Source organism: Phlebotomus papatasi, chromosome 4 (assembly GCF_024763615.1).
Source record: "Phlebotomus papatasi isolate M1 chromosome 4, Ppap_2.1, whole genome shotgun sequence".
NCBI classification, from domain to species: Eukaryota; Metazoa; Arthropoda; class Insecta; order Diptera; family Psychodidae; genus Phlebotomus; species Phlebotomus papatasi.
In genome coordinates, this window is record NC_077225.1 from 2587701 (window position 1) to 2595885 (window position 8185).

Here is an 8185-nt window from a genome sequence, read left to right on the forward strand (position 1 = left end):
ATTCACAAATTAAATTAATAAATATCTTTCGCGACTGCACCAAAGTGTTTTATTGTCGTGCGTGAGTAAGAATTGTCCTGAGTGGTAATCCAAAAGTGCCATTTCACGAGAAAAAGGTGAAAGAAAAGGACTGTGAGTGAACCTCGTGGAATCTAGCCCAACGAGTGGAAGTCTTTTCGAGGCAAAAGCTGCGCAGCAGAACATTGAGGAGGAAAATTTTTATTGATCCTCCTTCGCCAGGATAACCAGGCTTGTATCTCTTTCCTCAACAGGTACAATTACCACAATTATTTGGGGAAAAGTCAGGGCTTTGGAACTCAGGAGTTCTTTGTCTAATTCTCAGGCACAATTACCACAATTATTTGGGGAAAAGTCAGGGCTTTGGAACTCAGGAGTTCTTTGTCTAATTCTCAGGTAAATCCTCACCAAACGGATTTGGACAAATTTGGACATTTTTGAAAGATCTTTTAATTCTGAACCCGACTGCATTGATCACAATCGGTGATGGATCGGGAAAGTAACGGTAATAGATTTATTTTAAAAATACTGTTTTTCGCACTTTTTCAGTCTTTTGACCCATATAAAATTCAAACGGTAACACATATCAACTTCAGGTCTTCGGTGACCCCACCTCAAATAACATTATCTTGAAAGGAATCTATTTGGTCTTACCCCCTCCCCCTTCATGCGTTCCCTATCCCCCAAAAATAGGCAAAAAATGAGGTTTTTCTAATTTTAAAAAAATTGGCTCTGACAATTTCCTTTATTTTTGAAGAAGACTCGAACCCCACGCATGATTCCCCGTGGCATGAGTTTTGAGGGTTAAAATAAATTCCAAAAATGGGTCCAGCTTCGGTGATAGAGTAGATTTGCAAATTCAAATTTGTCTGAAACCGGTTTTATGTGGTCACTCCACTTTATTCATGAAATTTTATTGCTCTTTCATTGAGGATTTTTTAATTTTGTTTTTTTTTTTTGTCTTTTCTATGATTATTTGTGTAGAAAATGGAAGTGGACCAAAATAAGCAGCAGCCAGCACGAGCAGCAGGAGTACAGCAAGAGAATGCGGTAGCTGCTACCAATTCCCAAGCTGCGAGAGTAGAAGTGTTCGCTGATGGTACTTTTATTTTTTAAATCTTTTTCTTTAAGCTTTTTTGTTTATTGATTTTTATTTCAATTCCAGAACTTCGTGATATACTTTGGGAGGAAAAGAGAAGGGTGCGAAAGGCCCTGCTGGATTCTGAATCCAGAATCCTCAAAGAAATTGAGGCTCGGGAGGAGCAACTCAAAGGCCACGGTAATTTACGCTTTATTTTGCTGTGTGCCAGAATTTGTTATGTATATTAATGTACACTATTATTTTTTTCCAGAGACACAACAATTAAATAATAAAATAAACGATGTCCTCAAATTTGTGAGGGAGCTACGAGAGTCCCCGCACGGGGATCTTGGTTCTCGTCAGAAGTCTCCATTGTATCATCAAAGGGGAGCATTTGCAGGAGCAAATAGAGGTCGAGGATCTAGAGGATTCTTCAGAGGAAGTAGAGCATTTAGTGGCAGGGGGTCAAGGAGGGGACGAGGGGGTCAGAACTTTTAACAAAAAGAGAAAATTGGGGTAATTAAAAAAATTGACAGCGCTGAAAACCTATGCCTATGAAAGGCGGCGTCAGCAAAAAAAAATTATGTGAATTCAAGTGAAGTTGTTTAAGTCTGTTTTTTTTTTTTAATTTTTTTACCCCATAAATAAAACATGATTTAAAAACATAAAACAAAATTCTTATTTCGCACTACACCTTTTCTGTTGAAATATCTATTGTGTCATCTTTTGCATATAAGGTTATTTACAATTTATTAATGATAAAATAAATAATATCTAACATCTATTTTACGATATGCAAAGTCTAATTCTATATTTCTGATATTATTCTTAATATGTTTAAGCGCTTTCCCTCCTCATTGGCCTGTTTTATTCAATATTTCTTACTGCTTGAGTTCTTATCTTCTTTAATTTAGTATTTTTCCAACTTATAGTATTCGTTTCTGAAATATTTTACATATCGTTTCTTTTAATAATGCTAACCCATCAATATAATTCATAAATTGCACTTTCAATTATAGTTATTTTTAACCGCTCGAACTCCAAGAGAGAGCAGTTTTCACAATCGACTTTTTATCTCAAGTTATCATCAATATATGAGCGCAACTGGAAAGATAATACCTAATCTTGAACTACAATTATTAAAAACAATAAACTAAGTTTAAAAATAACAATAAAAAAAATATTAAAAATAAGATTAAGTAGTTCTGAAAGAAAACATATGCAAAATTATACCAAATAGAGAGACAATTTTTACGAAATTTTGCGACTATCAAAAACTGAATGTGTACTAGTGTCTTCCGTACTAGCTAAATCTTTACAATAATTGGATAAAAGAGAGGCTTAAGGCCCGGAGAAAAATCCATGGATTCGAGATAGTTAGCAAGGCACACTAGTATATTTTAATATAATTTCAATAAATGTAAAGAGTATGTTTATAAATCAAGATTAAATATGCTCAAATTGATGATAAATGAGAATCACTTATGTTTTACGATTTATTTGTTTTCAACTTAACAGTTTAAAGAGAAAATCATTATACATTCTATACAAAATTACTTCTTGGCTTTTGATCACTTTCTCTCAAATTTCAAAAATTGAAAACATTTAAACATTCAAATCCAGAACAAATCCGCAAATATATTTTTCAAATAAACATTTTCTTGAGCCTTCCTACAAGAAAAAATATATATTTAATTTATTTAAATTGGAAATAATTTTCTATTATATCTTGCAATACTTACTAAGAAAGTTTATTGATGAATTAATTAGTACAATTTTTCTTTGGTTCATTTATTTATAAATAAATGATAAAATCTGAAAGAAAAAGTATTACAATATAAATGAAAATAAACTTGAATATTATATCATAGAATTTAGTTATACTTACTACGCTTACGACCAATTTCGTGAGAGAATTTCCCTGTGTAATTGTATGCGGATGTTTCTCTGTTTAATAGGACTTTAAAATTTATTTTTCATTCAAAACAGTAATTGACAATATAAAATACTCACCATTCTGGAAATAAATGAATTACTTTCTTCTTAATTTTTGTTTAATTCTACCTTATAAATTTGCTTTATTTCGTTTTTCTAAAACTGCTTCTCAATATTTGTTTCTAAATTTTCTGTTTCTCTTTGGCGTATTATTTTATTTATGGGATATTGGGGTAACATATTTGTCAAATCGAAAATTAGTTGTAATTCGTACATAATTAACTTATTTCCAAAATCAATACTTTCCAAAATAAGGGAGACGGAGGCTTTAATTTAATTTAATAAAATTTAAAATTTTGGTCCCAATTTTTGATAATATAGTTTTGGGATATTTTCATTCTAGAAAATGTGAATACTGATATGGTCTTTGTCTATAACTTTTTTAGCTGCGATTTCTTTACATTCTTTGACATCGATTGGGCTCAAATTTTAGTATGTTTTAGCTGAGCCTAAGAGCTTTCGATCAATATCAAACTTTACCCCTCCGACCCCCCTGCTCTGAGCTAGAAGTGGTTAAAAATTCAATTTTCAAATGGACATATCTCCGATTATAATTATCAGAATTTGAAAAATTTTGGTGTTTTGGAAAGCTCTCATGGAGTAAACCATACTGACACCCCAATTTCATTCGATTTAATCGAAGGTACGATTAATCGAAAAGTGGATTTTCGATTAATCTATCTCGAATATCTCAAAAACTAGACGATGCTTTTTCTTTAAATTTTAATATGTTGTAGCTGGTGTCGAGACCTTTCCAACGATGGGTCGTACTCCTCCCTTAATGTTCCCTGTCCCGAGTTATAACCAAAAATGTCTGGACCGGACTACATTTTATGTGTTTATGAAGCGTTTTCAATGAAATTTTAGCATATATTGTATCTCAGAAGAAGATCTTTCTAATAACGGGTCCCATCGGTCTCTATCCCAGCCCACTGTACCCCGACTCTTACTATATCTATATGGATCGGACTCTATCTCTTATGTTTATTAACCGATTTCAATGAACTTTTTTTTCTTTTATTGGTCTTCCCCATTCAGACCCAAGTAGCAAAATAACAGAAAATAACGTTATTCTAATGTGCTCGAGTTCGGCTGAATAACACCTCTCCTGACATCAAGGTTCCGGAATGGTGCATAGCTCGATGATATTCAAAACGGTATTTTTCCAAAGAAAACTAACGTTATGGAATTTCACTTACAAAAATATAACATTTTTACTTACACTCATGTAACACAATCATTATGTTAGTTTTGTATTTCTTTAGTTTCTTTTTTGAAGTTCACCGCCTGATGGCGTTGTGTGCAATTATACGAATATAACAAAATGTATCATTATAAAAATAATATTGTCTTGGCTAGTAGAATATTATCTTGTCATGGCTATATTATAATAATAATCTTTGTCATGGATAGAACATTATTTGCAGTCATTTATACGAATAATTATTATTTCCCATCATAATCATGGCAATATTTTATGGTCTTTATATATTAAAGGGAACATGCCAATACCTTCCCTCGATAGAGAATTTGTTAATAAGTCCCTAAAAACCTCTCCGCAGCAGAAAAATGTTTTCAAAATTATTTTTCAGTGCCAAAAATATTGAAATTTATTTAAATTTTTTTAGGATCAATTCTAAAATATCCTAAACCTTCATAAGTACCTATATTTGATGAGAAATAGCTGAAGATGGTGTAAATAATTCAGGATGATTCATTGAATTTGTCATGGAATTCACACAGAAGAAATTTCAATGGCTGTTATATGCCACAGCCCATGAAAAAATGGATCATCGGACAGTCCACGGCCATGTCTGAGGACAATTCCTTAAGATATATTCGATATGGTAAAAATCACATATAAATACAGTTTGATTTCAGTAATGTAAATCTACAGTAGTTTAAGTACTTTAGTAGTATAAACGATGATATTTTTACTACAGAACTTGTACGACCACTGCTATTATATTATATACATTAAATATTTCTGGGATAAAAAAGTTTATTACGAACTTCTTTCAAGTTAAAAATAAGAATTGTGTCGCATTCCAATTACACACCACAATTAACATTACGTTTTAAAGATCATTTTCCTAGAAACCATTTTCTATTATTGTTTTGCATCAGTTAAAATATAAATATAAATTTCTATGATTTTTTTCGTTCGTTATTTTTATAAGGAAGTTTTATTTCTGGAAATATTGTTTTTAGTATTTGAGTATTCGCTATCAATATCGAAGTATTCTTTGGTGGTAAATTAATATTGCTTATGTTCCATTATGATAGTATATGGCTACAATATATATATATGTATATATTGATTAACTGAAATTTGACCGCATACCATTTTAATTGATTTTTGAATCACACCTCCTCGAAAATTCATAAAACTCTTGGGGGCTTCGAAATTCATCGCAAATTCGGGAAATGTTTCGAGAAGCATAAGAAATCCGAGAAATTGATGGAATCCATTGTAGCAGACCATAAATAGCACAATTATCAGATAAATATAAGCCAGGTCTTCAAATTATATTTTGTGTAGCTATTCTTATGTTCCAGCAGGCAAATTGTTCAGAATATTGGAATGTTTCTTTCCGAAGTAGCTCTCTGCGGTTTTTCTAGTGGAATTGGTCAACCTTTATCCCTTCTACTGATATAGACGATACTCAGTACTGAATTTTGCTTGCAAGACAGTTAACGCATCCATGGAGTAAATGTAAATATTATTTGAAGATCACAGTTACCTCACACATCAGGTAACACTCTCGATATTTTTTCCAACACATGCGGAAACGTTTAGCGATCTCAGGAAAGTAGCTACTAAGCTAAGCTTTTGCCAAAGGTCAGGTCTCCATTTCAAATTACCGGTGCTACTAAAGTCACCAGAAAGTTTTAACCATAATCTCCAAAATTGCGAACTTGTTTTTATTTTTTGAGTATTCGTTATCAATTTCGAGGCATTATTCAGCAAGAGTCTAAATCAGTTTCATCAATCTGTTTGGGAATTACATGATTCATTCGTTCAACATGACCACAAAACCGAGGTTGCGATCTCTTATCACAAAGTTTCTCCTCAATTTTAACAAATAATTCCATAAATGGCATACAGAACTCGTGTGTTAGTGGCATTTTAGAACAAGGGTACTGTATTTTTATTGCGTTTTATCAATGTGAAGATGTACTCATCCAATGGAGAAAACACGGAATTTCGACCTGGTTCAAGTTATCAGTCGAATTCCATATAGTATTCCTAGCGCGACTCGAACTCACAATTATGAGAGTCGATTCAGGAGTTCCCTTGCCAAAGAACCGACTCCTTTACCAACTGCACTAAGAATCCCCTCTCCCTTCCAAAAGGCCAAGTATAATGTTTTTGCACTCGCTCAGTGCACCACTTTTTGAGAATTTACTCGTATTGATTGTGTGAGCGCTATTCGAAAATTGAAAGAAGAAAGTAACACAACGAATGCAACATAACCACATTTTAGGCTGCTGAATGAAAATTTCTTTTGCTATTTTGCTGATGAGAGGAGCCTCAAATAGATCAGTGGATTGAATAGCGTCTCCATGACTGTGTGTGAGGTCCTGGGTTCAAAGTTGAGCAGCAGCAGAAAAATAATTTGCAAGCCATTATTGGCTTTAAATTCATCCAGTGAATGAAAGAATAGTAATGGAAATGGTGCACATCAGCAAAAAAAAGGTGAATCGCCTACCTAGACAATAGAGGTTGGTACGAGAGGAAGTGGCGGCATGAAAATTGTTCTTTAGTCGATATAAATATTCACTGTTACTGATCCAAAAAAAAAACATGCACCGATATGGGCTGCTGTGATATAGTAGCGGTTCTATGACCGTGGTGTTACATATAAGATTAATATTAATATTAAGAAAAGCCGGAGAGAGAGGTATATAGTAAGCTGTATTTCAAATGGAATATCACGTGTGTTAGAAAGAGTACACTCTAGTGGATTAATACGATGAGTAAGTTATTACTGTTCGTATTAATTGCTTTTTGAATCGTCTTAAAGGCAACTCGAGCAATTTTTCATGCGTGCCAACTGTGATTCGGTCAGTTTTGGAGCTATATAGTGCTGCCAACTTCGTACACAGAGGGGAAATGTGAGAGAGAAGCAAGATAAAACAATTGCTATCTTTTTTTGCCATTCTCGCAGTTCAGAAAGTATTAATCTTAATATTAATCTTATATGTGACATGGTCATGAGTGATACTACCACACACAGAGCTGTGATATGAAGCGGCTACCCAAATCGGAGTATAAGATAAAGTAGGAGTGGGAAAGCATAAGGGGCCCAATTGTGGCCTGGATGCATCGGTAATCCGAAATAGAGTATTGACCCCTGCCAAAATCTTATCTTATTTTGTCTTAGCTTGCTGATAAGAACTATAAAAACCATGGAACAGTGTTTTTTCTCAGCAAAATTGTAGTGCTTGAGGTAAAATCGTATTTATACTATCGGATGTCTATCGGTGATCTAATAGATCAAACCGTTTGAAATATAACGGTTTGAAATCTAACAAATCCTGACCTAACTGAATTGAAATTCTCACATTCTCTAATTACTTCAGATACTTTCACTCACTTTTTGCAGGTACTCTCAGGGTGTATACTTCGATACACAAATCACAGAATTCTATGTGAAATTCTTCAAATTTTTAGTTCATTTCTAGTCACTTCCGGGAGCTCCTTAGAAGTATTTCAAGAAAACAAAAAATTTGACGTCTTGAAATTCTGAAATATTGCTTCTAGAATTGCAAATCTTGAAATCCATTCAATTTGTGTCTTGAATTTCAAGATTCCAAGACATTTGACATCTTGAAATTTTTTGATCTTTTGGTCTTGATCTTGGTCTCAGAATTAAGGCCAATGTCAACAAACTTTTCAAAATTTAACTTATTGTGGATTATTTTATGTACCCGGACGAACCCCTAACGAGAGAAGACCCTCGCACTCGGATAAGCATCAAGTCAACATACTTTTCTTACATTATCTAATTCTCGCAGAGTAAGAAATTCAAACTATAGCCGTCAGGTTTGAAATCACATTGCTCTCACTTTGAAGTTACTTTTGGG